At 44.4% G+C, this 16,971-nt stretch overlaps 1 protein-coding gene across 5 annotated transcripts in view; it reads right to left on the bottom strand.

Moving 5' to 3' along the window:
• ELF1 (E74 like ETS transcription factor 1) overlaps positions 1–16,971 on the bottom strand; it is a 67,228-nt gene that overhangs the window by 48,745 nt on the left and 1,512 nt on the right. Inside the window, exon 1 of one of the 5 annotated variants that reach the window (XM_083519387.1) lies at positions 4,021–4,204. The exons of 3 other annotated variants lie outside the window; for them this stretch is intronic. The gene's annotated coding sequence lies outside the window, so the exon portion shown is untranslated. Of the gene's footprint in view, positions 1–570; positions 728–4,020; positions 4,205–16,971 lie in introns of those variants that run through there. One more of the 5 variants, XM_083519385.1, reaches the window with a different exon arrangement.

Here is a 16,971-nt window from a genome sequence, read left to right as displayed (position 1 = left end):
CAACTCTTTAACCCAGCTCAGTTTACTAATGTGTCGTCTGGAGGATTGCCACAGGCTTGCCTATACCATGCTTAGACACACGTAACTATTTTACAAATAAGAATCCACCTTAAAGGTAAAGGCTACACCTGAAATGTATTTTTTCTGTGGCACACAGTGCTGGATTTCAACAGTTTATATTATATTAGTTTCCTTTTTCAAAAGCATTAAATCCATTAACACTTTTATATATAGGTAAACCAGTAAAGCTGACAGGCCCCTTAAAGTGATTTTCATTTTTCCTGCAATCAAAGTTATTGTGATACAACAGATCATTTTCCCAGCCTTAATCTTGCAAACCCATTTTTTAAATATTGTGGCAAACAAAACATTTAAATACAAAACAGTCAGTATTACACTATCTGTTCCCTATTTTTAATTAAATTAAGCGTGTGACTTTCAATTATTAACATAGCCAAAAGCACACAGCCATGTTTGTTTTTAAAAACTCAGCAGGTACACCTAATCCTCTACCAGAAATATTAAATTTAAGTTACAGACACTTCACCAAGTTAAGTCAGTCAAAATTACCTTGATCTAAGATGCTTGCAGAGTCCCAAAAGCTAGACAGTAAAAAGTAATCCAGCAGTTTTGTGCAGTTAAAATGGCTTCTGTAGATTGGGGAAGTGGTGTGTGTGCTTCAGCTTATGAGTCATACATGAAACTAAATGTTTCTCAGAGAGGCACGCCCAGGTTGCTGTGGGCCCAATTACTCCACCAGGTCAAACATGCAAATCTTCAGGTAAGAGGGGAAAGAGAGAACAACCTGAATCAGCCAGCCACACCTTAACTAGTTGGAGAGCAAAGGCCGAACAATTGCAGAAGCAAAGTGGAGCATACAGCCGGCACGCTCAACAAGAGGACAAGGAAAGGCCACAGCAATTCGTGCAGCCCTATCAGATATTCCTCCCTGCGCTCTGTTTGCTAAAGAACCGAAGAATTTCACTGTTCAGAGAAGTTAATGATCAATCACCAAACCCTTTACACTGTAAATCAGCTAAACACAACTTTGCAGTATTGTTAAAACCACTTAATTCGAATATCATTTACTTCAATTAAATTGCAACAGAAGCCATTGTTTTTGTCCGAGTAGTAATTATTCTGAACACTCCATAACCTTGCACTGGGGGAGCAGGGGCATCAGGGTGGTTTGCAATACGTCTGCCATGAAAGATAACTCTTCAGCATAGCTTTTTTGGTTTGAGTCAACAAATAAGAACATAAAAAGGGAACTTGGAAAAACAATTACATACAGCAAGACCAATCTTACGAGGTGTAGCCATTCAGTAAAGGCAGGGCAAAATGAAGCTGGAATCAGGAAGGACAGTCCTAGCACTGGCCAGGAAGTTGCAAAGGAAGAACACACTAACAAGGAACAGCTGAGTTCAGAAGATGCGCCATGGATGCTGGTATTGTTATTATTTATTAAATTTGTATAACCCCTTCATTCAAAGATCTCTGGGCAGTTCACAGCATAAAAATCCAAAATAAAAACACAAGATACATAACACAAACAAGAACAATCCCATAACCCCCACCCCACCCAAAGACATGTAAAAGGTCACAAGATGTTAATTAGCCAAAGGCCTGGTTAAAGTGGAAAGCTTTTGCCTGGCACCTTAAGATGTATAATGAAGGCGCCAGGCGAACTGCCCTGGGGAGAGCATTCCACTGATGGGGAGCCACTGCAGAGAAGGCCCATTTTCGTGTTGCCACTCTCCAGACCTCTCACGGAGGAGGCTCCCAAAGAAGGGCTTCCGAAGACGATCTCAGGGTCTGGGTTGGTTCACATGGAGAGAGGCAGTCCTTGAGGTATTACGATCCTGAGCCATTAAAGGCTTGGTAGGTCAAAACCAGCACTCTGAATTGGGCCCGGAAACTTATTGGTAGCCAGTGCAGTTGGGCCAGGATTTGTTCAAACCGTCTTATCCTGGTGAGCAACTTAGCTGCCAAATTTTGCACCTGCTAAAATTTCTGAACCGTCTTTAGAGGCAGCCCCACATATAACATGCTATAGCAATCCAACTGGCACCACCTATCAGGGAGCCCCCGCAGATTGCAGGCAGCAACGCAGCACCTCCCCACAGTCAGAGGGGCTGCCTCCTTTTCTTCCTTGCCCCCCCCCTGCGCTTCTTCACTTTACAGACTGCAGACACAGCAGAAGCAGAAACAACTGCCAGTATTAATAACCTGTGTTCAACAAAAGTGAATTATTACCTAACAAAAAATAAGTATGTGGTAAATACAGCAGCAAGTCTTGTGGCATCTTAATGGTAAATACATTTATAATGGCATAAGCTTTCAGATATATAAAATGTAATCCGGAGTTTCAGGTACATATTGGTGAGAGCTAATTAATGCATATAGTGTGATAAAAATCCAGTACCAGTTATAATTGTTAAAAAAATAAAATAATAGAAAAATGTTGGGGATGTGACCTTTTCCATACTTTTTAAGTAAGAAAGGGGCAGATGATTCCTGCATTGCATGGGGCTGGGTCTCTTCCAACTCTACAGTGCTGTGATTCTAAGAGTTGAGGTGTCTCGGAGAAAGACCTATGCAATGTTGCGAACTCCCCCACTTCTGCCTGTGGGCCCTAACTGACCTTTCCTATCAGATAACGTCATTACATGGGGAAAGCGTTCCTTATTGTAAAGATTACCAAGTGTAGATTTGGAAGGGACCCCAAGGTAGGGTTGACATATGTCCGGATTTTCCCATACACAGTCAGAATACACTGGTACCTTGGTTCTCAAACTTAATCCGTTCGTGAAGTCTGTTCCAAAACCAAGGCGTGCTTTCCCATAGAAAATAATGCAAAACAGATTAATCCATTCCAGTCTTTTAAAAACAACCCCTAAAACAGCAATTTAACATGAATTTTACTATCTAACGAGACCATTGATCCATAAAATGAAAGCAATATCAATGTACTGTACTATAAAATAAATAAAACAGTACAGTGGTACCTCAGGTTAATTATTTAATTCATTCCAGAGGTCCGTTCTTAACCTGAAGCACCACTTTAGCAAATGGAGCCTCCTGCTGCTGCCGTGCCGCCGGAGTACAATTTCTGTTCTCACCCTGAAGCAAAGTTCTTAACCCAAGGTACTATTTCTGGGTTAGTGGAGTCTGTAACCTGAAGCATATGTGTCAGGGGTTTAGGAGCAGAGGCAAGGGCAAGGGAGGAAACAGAGAGCGAAGGGGAGGAGGCAGAAGAAAAGATGAGTGATGACGACGACCCGAGATCTCCGAGTCTTTCCAGTGAATCAGAGGATTCACAGAAAGGAGCACCAGTGGCCAGGGCAAGGGGGGAGTCTAGGGGGGCACCCCAGGAAGATAGAGCCAGAGGGGACTCAGAGGAGAGCAGTTGGAAATCGGGACCAGCGTCACCGCCAGAGAGCAGGGAAGAGGAAGGGAGCCAGGGGGCAAGCGCTGGCAGCTCACCACAGGAGGGAGGGCACGAGTCAGGAGTGGCCACACCTCCATCGGGGAGCGAAGAAACGGTTAAGCGGAAAGTGGAAGGTTGGGCGCGCGCGCCAAGTTCAAATGCAGAGGAAGGCGGCGCAGTAAGCAGCCCGGAAAGGGAGCCAGGTCCTAAAGCCCGGCGCAAGGAGACAGGAGGGTCCGGGGGGTCAGCGTCAGAAGAATCCCGGAAGGAAGAGACCCCGGGGGGTAGAGGGACCCAGAGGAGGACAGTCAGGCGGAAAAGGTGGAGCCGGGCTAGGATATTAAGTTGGTGCACACGGGGCGGAGACTCAGACGGAGCTTCGCCGATCTAGCTACTAGACGTAGAGTTGCACGCAGCAGCTTGAGAATGGAAACTGTAACTCAATAAAGACTTTTACTTAATGATCGCTGGCTAGCGTGATCCTCTGTGAGCTAGGATCTTCAAGCAGCTCTGACAATATGTAACCTGAAGCGTATGTAATCCGAGGTACCACTGTATTGTAGATAATAAAAACAAAAACAAATTCTTACCTGCACTGATGATAGTCAGTTTGGATGGAGGCTTTTATCCATTTCCGCAGTCACACAATCCATCAATCAGTAGCTGAACTGGGTTCCACACAGTCACAAAAACAAATTAACCGAAAAAGCCACAAAAACGCAAAATAAATAGCAAAAACAAAAGCGCCAATCTTAATCCATTCCAGATGTCTGTTTGACTTTCAAAATATCAGAAAACCAAGGTGCAGCTTCTGATTGGTGCAAGTGCCCCGGAATCAATAGCCAACAACCGCATTGGACGTTTGGCTGACCAAAAAATGTTTGAAAACCGGAACACTTCCAGGTTTTCGGTGTTTGAGAACCAAGGTACTGCAGTCGGCAGCAGTGTCCAGGCAGAAATCGGGAAACTGTCCGGGAAAATGCAGGCGTATGGCAGCCCATGGCAGCAGTGCCCTTTTTGCCAGTTTTCCATACAAATAGCTCAAAAACAGCAATCTACCCCAAGGGTCATCTAGTCCAACCCCCTGAAATGCAGGAATGCTTTTATTGAAAGCCACCCTGGCAATTTTAATCACGATTCTAATAATATATTAAAAAACCATGTGCCAGAATTGTTACCCCATATTGCAGAGGGGTGGATGGGGCTTGCCTTAGACCACTTTGTGAGTTCACGAAAGAATCAGCAATTGAACCAGTTTGTAGTTTGGTCTCAGGTTCTACTCTGGCAATTTTGCTTATGTCAACTCAATTAGGCTATCTTTTAAGACAAAACCCGCACAAGACCTCTTACATGGCAAAGTATATACAGAATTAAAACCAATAAACAATTTATTTATTCGTCTGTGACCACCATAAAACAAACATTCATGTGATAATGCCTAAATACAGAATTCTGGGATAAAAAGATGGCTGACTAGTTGTTTACTGTTGGTATTCCGTCAACAGAGATAATTATGCAGTGATTAATGACAGCCAAGACATAAATCTTGGTTGTCACATCCTCTCTTTGAATATAGGGGGATCCAAGGGATCAACCTCTAATGCTCTGAAGAAAGCTACTCTTCACGCTGAAGACGGGGGCGTTTCTGATACAGTGAGTGACTGGGAGAGAGAAACCAACCACCACAGAATAGCCCTGAAGGTTAGCCCTCGAGGCATTAGGTCAGCTAGATCTCCCTTCTTTAATTATCTTTGAGACTGTGATTAATTACAACTGAGGTGATCTGTCTACCAGTTAAACTATCACCTGGAATGTAAACTGACTGCTGGCGTAAGAAGAGGCATTAACAGACTGAAAGTAAAACAAAACAAAAAAAAATTTAATTGTTTGTGACTAGGAAAGATTATTAACAAATAAGGAAGCTCTGATTGTTAAGAATTTTCATTTTATATTGCTTTTATTTCTTCGTCCCTTATGTGGAGTCCTGGCTGCAAAAGGGAAACTAAATTTTTCAACCATCGGAAAGGAATGCACTTCTTTGTTAAAGAGACAGATGCAAGTTTTCAGATGCAAGGCAGAAACTGTTAGGTAGAGACTAACAGAAACCAGTATGGTAAAAATACTGTTGAACACCACTGGCTGTTGGTACCATGTGGCAATTATTGGATGACCAACTGAAAGAGCTCCATAAAATGGTGAATGAAAGATCAAACTAAATTCTAACTGGTCATCCTTCCATTACCATCCCATAGGAAAAATGAGTAGTGGCTCTAAGGGTCGGAGCTTCTCAACCACTCTCCATTTCCGCCTCCAAGTGGCCCTTCCAAAAAGTAACCACAAAAAGGCTGATGAGGTTGCTATACCATCTGGATTACATTTACTCCACTGAGTTCCCCAATATGTCTCAATAAATGCTTTCATAAAAACTAGGTTAATCTGGTTGCAAGGTTATATGCTTACTGAGGAGTTAAGTAGTACTGAACACAATGAGAATTACTTTTGAGTAAACAAGCCTATGATCAAGTTACCAGTCTATCTACTGTGGCGCCCACCCATTCTTTCTGTTCTGGGGATACATGTCCAACTTGAAGATGTAGAGATACCCTTAGCATTATCAAACATATAATACCAGAGTTGATAGCAAAAGCAATACGTTCCTTCAGCAAAAAAAAAAAAAAAGGAAACAATTTTAAGAAGGAAAAAGCTTTCTCCTAAAGGCCTCCTTCTTGGCTGGGACATATGACTAAGGGTCAATGTACAGTGCTTTACAAAGAAAGAGAAGTAGGCTTGCAGAGCAGCTACTGCCCATGGATGCATAAGACTCTTCCACTCACCCCTCTCCCTCCATCTCCATGGAACCAGTTTTTCAGGTTTTCTAAGTTATACTCTGGAAAACCCAAAACAGGCCCTGAAGAGTGTGTCAACTCTGCTGAAATAGTGGCATTTATGTTCCGGTGGTACAACTGTTGCAGATGTATTGATTTCCAGCCTTCAAGGTCTGTACATAGTCAAACATGTAAACAGCCTCTTGCCTAGACATCTGTAGTAAGAACTGCATCCAGGGAATGAGACGCTCAAGAGGAGTCTGGATGAGGCATAATTAGCCCCTACCCACCCCCCAGTGGAGCGGGGGAGACGGACCACGCAGACAGAAATACAGTCACCCATGCCTACAGAACCTGGCAGGCAAAGATACATCCACATGTAATTAACATAAAGCAGGCCAGGCCACAGGCCAGGCATAAGCACAGCTAGGAGCAGACATAATTCTACCACATCCAATTCCCCATCAGTCACATCCACAACACAGTGGTACCTCGGGTTACATATGCTTCAGGTTACAGACTCTGATAACCCAGAAATAGTGCTTCAGGTTAAGAACTTTGCTTCAGGATGAGAACAGAAATTGTGCTCCGGCGGTGCGGCAGGAGGCCCCATTAGCTAAAGTGGTGCTTCAGGTTAAGAACAGTTTCAGGTTAAGTACGGACCTCCAGAACAAATTAAGTACTTAACCCGAGGTACCACTGTACCATCTAGTGCAATCTGGCAGAAACACAGAGGATACAGAAACTGAATTTCCCAGGCTTCCCCACCTTTCCCAGGCCCGTAGTGACATGGGAATGCTCAGGATGTGGAACATCTCAACAGTCAACTGCCTCACAGTATCAGCAGAATATATAACCTACATGTATCAAGCTCAACTCAGATGACAATTCACGTGCCACAGGGCTATGCCTCACATGCCCTGCCTACATGGATTCTGATGTCACAAGGGATGGCTCAGGTGAAGGGCCACCATAGTGAAGGGGCATCCTGCCCTCACAGCTGGTGGGGAAAGCAGAACTTTGCTAACATTTTGGGAAGCAAGTCTGAGAACAGAGATGCTTTTGAGACAACAAGACCTGGCAGGTCAGTTGGGGGAAAGGGAGACATGTGTAGGTAACTGCTGAACAACCCAAGTGCCCCACCTTGTATAGATAATCAAAGGCAGTGGAAATGCCCCTGAGCAAATAGCTGCCCTTCCAGTCTTTCCAACACACGTGGACTACCAGGCCCCATCTCAGGTTGCAGATGCCAAGGTTCAGCGGTTCACCCCACACATATGCAATTATTTCCAGAAGCCTCAACAAAGAGACCTGTGCAGCAGGTCCCAATCACCATTCTCGCTGTATCTCATTTATCCGTTCGCCAGGTCAGATACACAATATGCATTTGTACCACCAGGGGCCAGCTGTACAAAGACAATGGGGATGCAACCCCTTCCTGGTACCGCTGATGGCCTGCACAAATAGAACCTGAGTGCAGTGGGCATGGCTTGCAGCACCTCATACAGAGTCAGGCTATTGGTCCATTTCAGGCAGGAATATCTCCTACCTCCACCAGGAGATGCCCAGGGGTTGAACCTGGGACCTTCTGCATGCAAAGCAGATGCTCTGCCACTGAGCTATGACTCATAGTCTTCCACAATGCTTGTTTTCCTTTTCCCAAGCGAGTCTCTCCCAGCCATCAAAGAATAGGAATGCAGTGGAATTTGCACAGGGAAATCACCAGCATATCCACTCCCTGGGAAATATTCTCACTTTGGCTTCCACAGCAAGTCCTCTTGGCATGTGATCAACACAGTTATATATATGCGCAGGCAGGTGACTAAGGGTGTGCATATTTATATAAATGTATACAAATGCTGCATTCTGGATTAGTTGTACTTACGGGTCACCTTCAAAGGTAGTCCCACATAGAGCACATTGCAGTTGTCCAAGTAGGAGATAACTAGAGCATGCACCACTCTGGTGAGTCTACGGGCAGATAGGGTCTCAGCCTGCGTACCAGATGGAGCTGGGAGATAGATGCTCTGGACACAGAATTGCCTTGAGCCTCCATGGACAGCTGTGAGTCCAAAATGACTCCCAGGCTGTGCACCTGGTCCTTCAGGGGCACAGTTACCCCATTCAGGACCAGGAAGTCCTCCACATCTGCCCGCCCCATCCCCCAAAAACAGTACTTCTGTCCTTGTCAGGACAGCTTAGCTGCCGACCCCCAGCATTTTAAAACCTCCCCCTGTCCCGGGGAGATTTTAAAATGCTGGGGGTCGGCAGCGCTTCGCTCCCGACCCCCAGCATTTTAAAACCTCCCCGGGACACGGGGAGATTTTAAAATGCTGGGGGTCGGCAGCGAACGCTCCCGACCCCCAGCATTTTAAAATCTCCCCGGGACAGCGGGAGATTTTAAAATGCTGGGGGTCGGCAGCTAACGCTTCGCTCCCGACCCCCAGCATTTTAAAATCTCCCCGGGACAGAGACTTCTCTGCTGTCCCTTGGAGATTTTTAAATGCTGGGGGTCGGCAGCGAACGCTTCGCTCCCGCCCGCCAGCATTTTAAGATCGCCCGGGGCAGGCGGGGGGGGGGGGAAGGCAGGCGGGGGGGAGCAAAGACTTTTGCCCCCCGCCGGCCTTCAGAAGAGGTCCTCTTCTGAAGGCCGGCTGTGGGCAAAAGTCTTTGCTCCCGACCGCCAGCATTTCCCTATGGGCTTTCGTCTTGCGATGCAAGCCCATAGGGAAATTCGTCTTGTGAAGCGCCTCCAAAACAGAAAACCCTTTCGTCTTGCGGGTTTTCCGTCTTGCGAGGCATTCGTCTTGCGGGGTACCACTGTACAGTGGTACCCCGCAAGACGAACGCCTCGCGAGACGAAAAACTCACAAAACGAAAGGTTTTTTCGTTTTCGAGTTGCCTCGCAAGACGAATTTCCCTATGGGCTTGCTTCGCAAAACGAAGCTTGCCCCGGGGACAGCGGGTCTTCTCTTTTGAAGCAAGGGGCGGCGGGGAGAAGCGATCTTCTCCCCGCAGCCCCAGGTCCGGGGACAGCGGGAAGCGCTTCCCGCTGTCCCCGGACCTCTTTTGAAGCAAGGGGCTGCGGGGAGATCGCTTCTCCCGGTGCTCCGAAGCCGGGCGGGGGGGAGGGAACACCTTCTGAAGGCAGGCGGGGGGCCTAAGTCTTTGCTCCCCCCTGCCTGCCTGTCCCGGAGGGCTTTTGAAGGCAGGCGGGGGGGGGAGCAAAGACTTTCGCCCCCCGCCCGCCTTCAGAAGAGGTCCAGGACCTCTTCTGAAGGCTGGCGGGGGGCAAAAGTCTTTGTCCCCCCTGCCTGCCTTCCCAGGGGCTTTTAAATCGCCCCGGACAGCGGAGAAGTCCTCCGCTGTCCCGGGGCGATTTTAAAATGCCGCCCGCCAGCATTTTAAGATCGCCCGGACAGCGGAGAAGTCCTCCGCTGTCCCGGGGTTTTTTAAAATGCTGGGGGTGGGAAGAAAAGCCCTTGTCCCCCCCCCCCCAGACTGTCCCCGGACCTGGTCTGAAGGCGGTTTCCCTAGGAACGCATTAATTGATTTTCAATGCATTCCTATGGGAAACCGTGCATCGCAAGACAAAAAAACCGCAAGACGAAGAGACTTGCGGAACGAATTAATTTCGTCTTGCGAGGCACCACTGTAGATGTTAAAAAGCATGGGGGAGGACGTAACCCTGAGGCACCTCACAAGTGAGAGGCCAGGGGTCTGAACACTCATCCTCCAACACAACTTTCTGGACAAGGCCCAGGAAGGAGGAGAGGAACCACTGTATAACACTGCCTCCAGCTCCCAGCCCCTCTAGACAGTCCAGGAGGATGTCATGGTCGATAGTATCAAAGGCCGCAGAGAGATCCAGCAGAACTAGGAAACAGCTTTCACCTTTGTCCCTAGGCCGCCAGAGATCATCCACCAGTGCGACCAAGGCTACCATATTTTTCGCTCTATAAGACACACTTTTCCTCCCCTAAAAAGTAATGGGAAATGTGTGTGCATCTTATGGAGCGAATGCAGGCTGCGCAGCTATCCCAGAAGCCAGAACAGCAAGAGGGATCGCTGCGCAGCGAAAGCAGTGATCCCTCTTGCTGTTCTGACTTCTGGGATAGCCGCGTGAAGTTTCTTGAGGGCAACGGGAGGAACAGTCCCCCTGCCCTGAAGAGGCTATGTGTTGCTTTTGCTGAAGCAGAACAGCAAGGCGGATCGCTGCTTTCGCTGCGCAGCAATCATAGAATCATAGAATCATAGAGTTGGAAGAGACCACAAGGGCCATCGAGTCCAACCCCCTGCCAAGCAGGAAACACCATCAGAGCACTCCTGACATATGGTTGTCAAGCCTCTGCTTAAAGACCTCCAAAGAAGGAGACTCCACCACACTCCTTGGCAGCAAATTCCACTGTCAAACAGCTCTGTCAATCCCTCTTGCTGTTCTGACTTCACTTCACTGGAGAGGCGCAGCGCAGCGCCTCTCCAGCAAAGCAGGAGGAGAAATAGAAGGGGCTCCGTTCCTCCTCCCGCTTCACTGGAGAGGCGCTGCGCAGAGATAGAGAGCTGCGCAGCGCCCCTTCTGCAAAGCGGGAGTGGCAATAGCAATGGCAAAGAGGACCTTCTTCACCGCCTCTATTGCATCTGCATCGACATTGAGCTCTAACGGTGAGTTTTCCACCACTGGTGCTCTAGCCATCTCAATGATTGTTTCATCGCCCTCAGCTCCGGGGAAAACCACAGGGCTGTCCGGGCTCCATGCAACTGGAGAGGGCACTTCGGAGCCAAACAGTCAATAGCCCTTGTTAACTCTGAATAGTGGCTTGAAAAGTCTTCAGAACACAGTAAATCTGACAGTTTTTGATCAGTTCAAAATCAACCACTAAATACAAGGATACTTATACTCAAGGAATGCTATTTTTCATAGCTGAAGTATTTAGCATGAGCTAAAACATGCAAGCAGATGTACACATCAACTGAGTTGGTTTCACTTTTTTCTTCTTTCAAAATTAAAATGTGCTTCTCTATCCCCCCCCCCCCCGCCCAACCAAATAGTGGAACAGCAACAATGCTTCAGTCAAAGGGTTCTGGCTAAAGGTTGGAAGGTTTGGGGGGGGTTGCAGTATTTTTCCTGTATATTATGGCGTTAAAATAAAAACACTGTAACACCAGCAGATGCTGAGTTACTTATAGGCTGGAACTAGACACATCAAAGAAGTGTTTCAGTTTAAAGCATTATGTACGGAGGCCATATGTTCCCAAAAGTCAGGAGCTGTTCCTCTGTTTCCAAAGGTCTCACTGCCTGCTGCTAAGGCTAGATTTATTCTGTAAGGCCAAGCTTAATAAGATGGGGGGGGGGCGGGACAGACACTCTGCATAGCCTAAGAAATTATTCTGATCCAGAAACAGTAATTCTGTTTGCACATGCAGTTCTCCTGCAGCAAGAGTCCAAAAGCTGGTTTGGAGGATGTCTACAGCTAGCAACTGGATTCTGCCCAGATTTCCCCATCACATGCATTCTTCCTACTCAAGCATGCTGCTGTCCATTTATCTACTCAGAGCACAAGCACAAAAGCAGCAAATCTTACAACTATTTATATTTGACTAAAAGAAATCTATCATACAGTGAAGGGTTTAGGAATAAAGTAATCAAATACTTCTACTGCTCAGTTAATAAGCAGTAAATGTTAGATGATAATGCACGTTAAGTGATGGTTTTGCCAAGCAGTAGATAAAAAGGAACTCAATGGGCCATACTGTCAGGGGAAGGGGAGCACTTCTATTCAAATTATTTGAAGCAAAGAGGAGAAAGAGGAGATATAAATTTTAAAAGGAATCATTAGATATTATGATTGTCACAGAGCCACAAACAGGCTGCCACTAGTGATCTTCTGGAATCCACACAATAGCAGAGCCACTTACTCTACCCTGCCCAGCAAGCGGAGATAAAAATAAATAATAATAATAATAATTTATTATTTATACCCTGCCCATCTGGCTGGGTTTCCCCACTCTGGGCGGCTTCCAACAAAATATTAAAAATACAACAAAACATCAAAGAAGAAGGATGTGCTGCAGCAACAGTCCTGGGTATCCTTCCAGAGAGGGACATCATTGGGCACAAGGCACATGAAGAGTTTATATTTGACCGTCTTCCCACACAGCTGCCGTAACAGGACGGAAATCTGAGCAGGAGGTCCAAGGTTACTAGCTTCTAGTGCACCAATACTGCTTCTGATGGCTACAATTACTGTCTACTGAGGGCAGAAGCATGGGCCATGAGCAATATGGCAATAAGAAAGCAGAACTTGTGCATATAGCTTGTCAAAAAGCAAGCATTAAGAGCTTCCCAAACGGGGCTGCCTTCAGGTGTCTACAAAAATTTATCTCTAGCACAGAAGTTATTTTCTGTGTGTTGTCTGTAGGGATTTTGGAGCAAAGTAAACAAAAGCCCCAGATATGAAGTTGTAATGAATGACTGGAAAGATCTCTTGTACATAAGCAGACTCAGGGAGGAGCTATGGCACAACAGAAACAAAAATGTACATACAGTGGTATCTCCGGTTACAAACTTAATCTGTTCTGGATGTCCGTTTGTAACCCGAAACCGCTCATAAAATGAGGTGCGCTTTCACTAATGGCACCTCCCACTGCTGCCGTGCTTCTGGTACATGACTTCCGCTCGCATCCTGGGGCAAAGTTTGCAACAAGGGGACCTACTTCCAGGTTAGCGGAGCTCGTAACCCGCAGCGTTTGCAAGGGGGGTGGTACGTAAAACGAGGTTCCACTGTACAGCAAACAGAACTGTGGGGCCTGAACGACCCCAGCCCATCCAGATATATGGCTGGGCAGCCCTATGAAATGAACAGCAGATGAAAACAAACCCTTTGCCCTGACAAATGCAATCAGAGTTAGTCTACTGTAGAGCAGAAAATAAACTTCAGAGAGCGATACCATTGAACAGTCTTGCTTTACGGATCAGTGTTGAATATTTCTGTAGAACTGGGGAAGGATCAGGGGTGCTGCTTTTGCCATCTTTACTGTCCCACATGCATTTTTAAAAGGTTTTATCTTAAAGCTCAGATAGTGTCTCCAGTACATTGTTTATACAAAGTCTTCCAGTTTCTTTGTCCTATAGCACAGACAAAACCAGTCTTACGTAAGAGAAAGAAGTTGGGGCAGATGAATCTACAAACAAAAGTTGAATATTGACTCAGGCTCAACTTTGGCCACAGTGGCAGACCACACCTGAAGATGTGCTTAGACATGTTTACACTACCTTATCATTTACATGCTCATGATATTCAGAGATGAGACAGGGTGAAGTTCAGAGCTCAAGTTGTCTGAAGCAGCTTTCAGACTTAAGGACAAATGCATGTAACCGAAGCCTTGAAAGATTTTTTTCAAAAGAAAAGCAGAGAATTGACAAGGTTGTGTAGGAACGCAACAAGTGCCCCATGCCTCAATATATTATACCTAACTCCATGTGTTAACTGGTCTTAAACCTTGAGAGTGTAAACCACCATATGTTGATTGACAGTATTTTAATAACCTAAGGATTTTTTTTGAGGGCACTACTAATGTAGTTGTCTATCAAAGCTCTTGCCACAGTAACTTACTGATCCTTCAAGGGGATAAAACAATTTTTTTAAAATTTTTATATATATTCATGTAACATTCTCCATATACAGTTTTGATTACAGGTCATAATTTTATCCGCTAATATTGTTTTTAAAAATTCAAAATTCCAAGTTTTGAATAGTTTACCTCTCTATCTCTAGCAAAGCAAAATCTTTCCCTCTCAACTTAACTATAAAAAAAATGTAAAAAGAACATCCAAACTAACTTTTTATTGAATTTGATCCTCACAACAGAAGCATGTGTTGCATTCAGGTGCTGTCAAAGACTTATAACAGACATACACCTCAAGTTCGTTCATTTCAAAAATCTTCAACTTGGGGCCCATTTTCAAATGCAAAATAAGGGATCTATTTTCTTTAAATTGAATTAAGCAATTTTATAAGCATCTATGCTTCTACCGCATGTTCACTGCCAGCAGCAATGTACTCTGCTACAAGAAAATTTTCACTTCCTGTCGATGGTCTCAGCATCTGGTAGCCTTATTTATTTGATATACCAACTGCACATTAGATGCAACCTAAGTGCATAACTTTTTCATCCTTACTGCCCCTTCAATTGGCTGTTTCTATTGGAAACAAACATCAACAAAGATCAACATCAAAGTTATACCAGATCCTAACTCTGTTCAGCAGTAGGGCTGTTGCTACTGCTCTGTCTAAGACTGGCAGAGGGGAAACAAGCCTTTCAAATAGTATTTTGCACCACGTTGCTGTGTCACATGACTGTGCCTAAGTCGCCCCTCCCCCAGTCCCACCCCTGGAAACACCCCCCTTTTTGGGACTACATCAGGCTCATCTCAGCCAGCTGGGCAAGGATGAGCAAGATAAGCCCATCTGAGCCAGTGCTGAGGACTTTAATCCATCTGAGCGGAAGATCTCCTGCATCCTAGGCTGCCTACCCCAGTGGAGCAACAGGACTGCCCCCCACCTCTACTAAGAGGACAGTGGTACCTTGGTTCTTGAATTTAATCCGTTCTGGGAATTCATTCGACTCCTGTAACAGTTCAAAAACCAAGGCACGGCCTTCTTAAAATATTTAGCAAAACCTCCAGAACCGAAATAAAAAGTAGTGGGGAAAGTGGGCGCCCTTGCCTGGTTCCTTTTTCAATTCTAATTTCTTCTGAGACCACATTATTAACTATAACTTTTGCTTTTTGTTCAAAATAGATCACATTAATACCATTTAGGAATTCTTGTCCAACCTCCATACTTTCTAAATTCTTTTTTATAAAATTCCAGGAAACATTGACAAAGGCCTTCTCAGCATCAATAAACATTAACATCGCTTTGCAATTTTTTTTTAGCTTCCAACCTTTCTAACACATCAATTATATTCCTAATATTATCTTTCATGTGTCTTCCAGGCAGGAATCCTGCCTGGTCCTTAGGAATATAATCCGTTAGTATCTTCTTCAGCCTATTGGTTAAAATGTTAGTAAAATTTTTGTAATCCACATTAAGTAATGAGAGCGGTCTGTAATTATTTACGTTGGATCTATCTTGATCTGGTTTTGGTATCATAGTTATAAAAGCTTCCTTCCAGGTTTCAGGTGCTTTGTCCCCTCTTAATATTTTATTGCACACCTTAACCAACGGCTGAATAAGCCAATCTTTCAAAGTCTTGTAATATTTTGCAGACAAACCATCTGGTCCTGGGGCTTTACCAAGCTGCATCTGATTTATGGCCTTCTCAACCTCTTTTCTTGTGATCAATCCATTTAGTAGGATCTTTTTATTTTCGGGAATTTTTTGAAGGAGGAAGAGGTCAAAGGTATAACAGTAGTATCCAAACAATATAAGTTAAAAGCCTTTGCCGACGATTTGGTGTTAACTTTACAAGACCCAGACTCCAGTGCAGTGAAAGCACTGGAACTGATTCAGGAGTTCAGGCAAGTAGCAGGATTTAACTCAAACAAGAGCAAAACCAAAGTGTTGGGGGAAAACTTAGATAATGAGGAGAGAAAAGTCCTTCCGGAAAAGACTGGCCTTGTCTTTGTGAAAAAAGTGAAATATTTGGGTGTGAATTTATCAGTGAAAATTTTGAATTTATATAAGGATAATTATGAAAAATTATGGAATGAAATTAAGAGAGATCTTGAGGTATGGTCAAATTTAAAACTGTCAATGATGGGCCGAATATCAGTGGTTAAGATGCATGTATTGCCAAAGATTTTGTTCTTATTTCAAGCTATCCCAATTATTGATAATGTAAAATGTTTTAAAGAATGGCAGAAAGCATTGTCTAAATTTATCTGGCAAGGGGAAAAACCCCAGAATTAAACATAAAATATTAACAGACTCAAAAGAAAGAGGGGGATTTTCCTTGCCAGACCTGAAGATATACTTTGAAGCTGCAGCTTTCTGCTGGATTAAGGAATGGATTCAACTAGAAAATGTTGATGTGCTAGATTTGGAGGGATTTGACAATGTATTTGGCTGGCATGCATACTTATGGTATGACAAGATATCAGCCCATAAAGGTTTTAAAGCTCATGTAATCAGAAAATCTTTATATAATGTTTGGATAAGATATAAAGATCTCTTAGAAAGGAAAACATCCAGGTGGCTCTCACCAATGGAAACAAAGGCCCAGAAAAAGTTAAATATGGAGAGTAAATGGTTGAAATACAGTGATCTATTGTGGGGATAAAAAAATTCCTTCCTGTAGCACCTTAAAGACCAACTAAGTTAGTTCTTGGTATAAGCTTTCGTGTGCATGCACACTTCTTCAGATACACACTATTGTGGGAAGACAATGAAGGACTTAAATTAAGACCATTTGATCAAATTAAAGATAAATTAGTTTGGCTACAATATTATCAGATCAATGAACTGTATAAGCTTGATAAGAAAAATGGTTTTGCAATGGAAAAATCCAAATTGGAAATGGAGTTGTTAGATACCAATGCTACAAATGATACTTTATGTTGGAAATGTAAAGAAAAAGAAGGTACCTTTTATCATGTGTGGTGGATGTGTCCCAAGGACTTCTGGGAAAAGATTTATAATGAGTTGAAAAATATGTTGAAAAATACATTTATTAAGAAACCAGAAGCCTTTCTACTTGGACTAATAGGATTGG

The sequence above is a fragment of the Podarcis liolepis genome, assembly GCF_965112155.1.
Source record: "Podarcis liolepis genome assembly, chromosome: 8".
NCBI classification, from domain to species: Eukaryota; Metazoa; Chordata; class Lepidosauria; order Squamata; family Lacertidae; genus Podarcis; species Podarcis liolepis.
The sequence above is the reverse complement of the archived record's forward strand: the minus strand, read 5'-3'. Positions and strand labels throughout refer to the sequence as shown.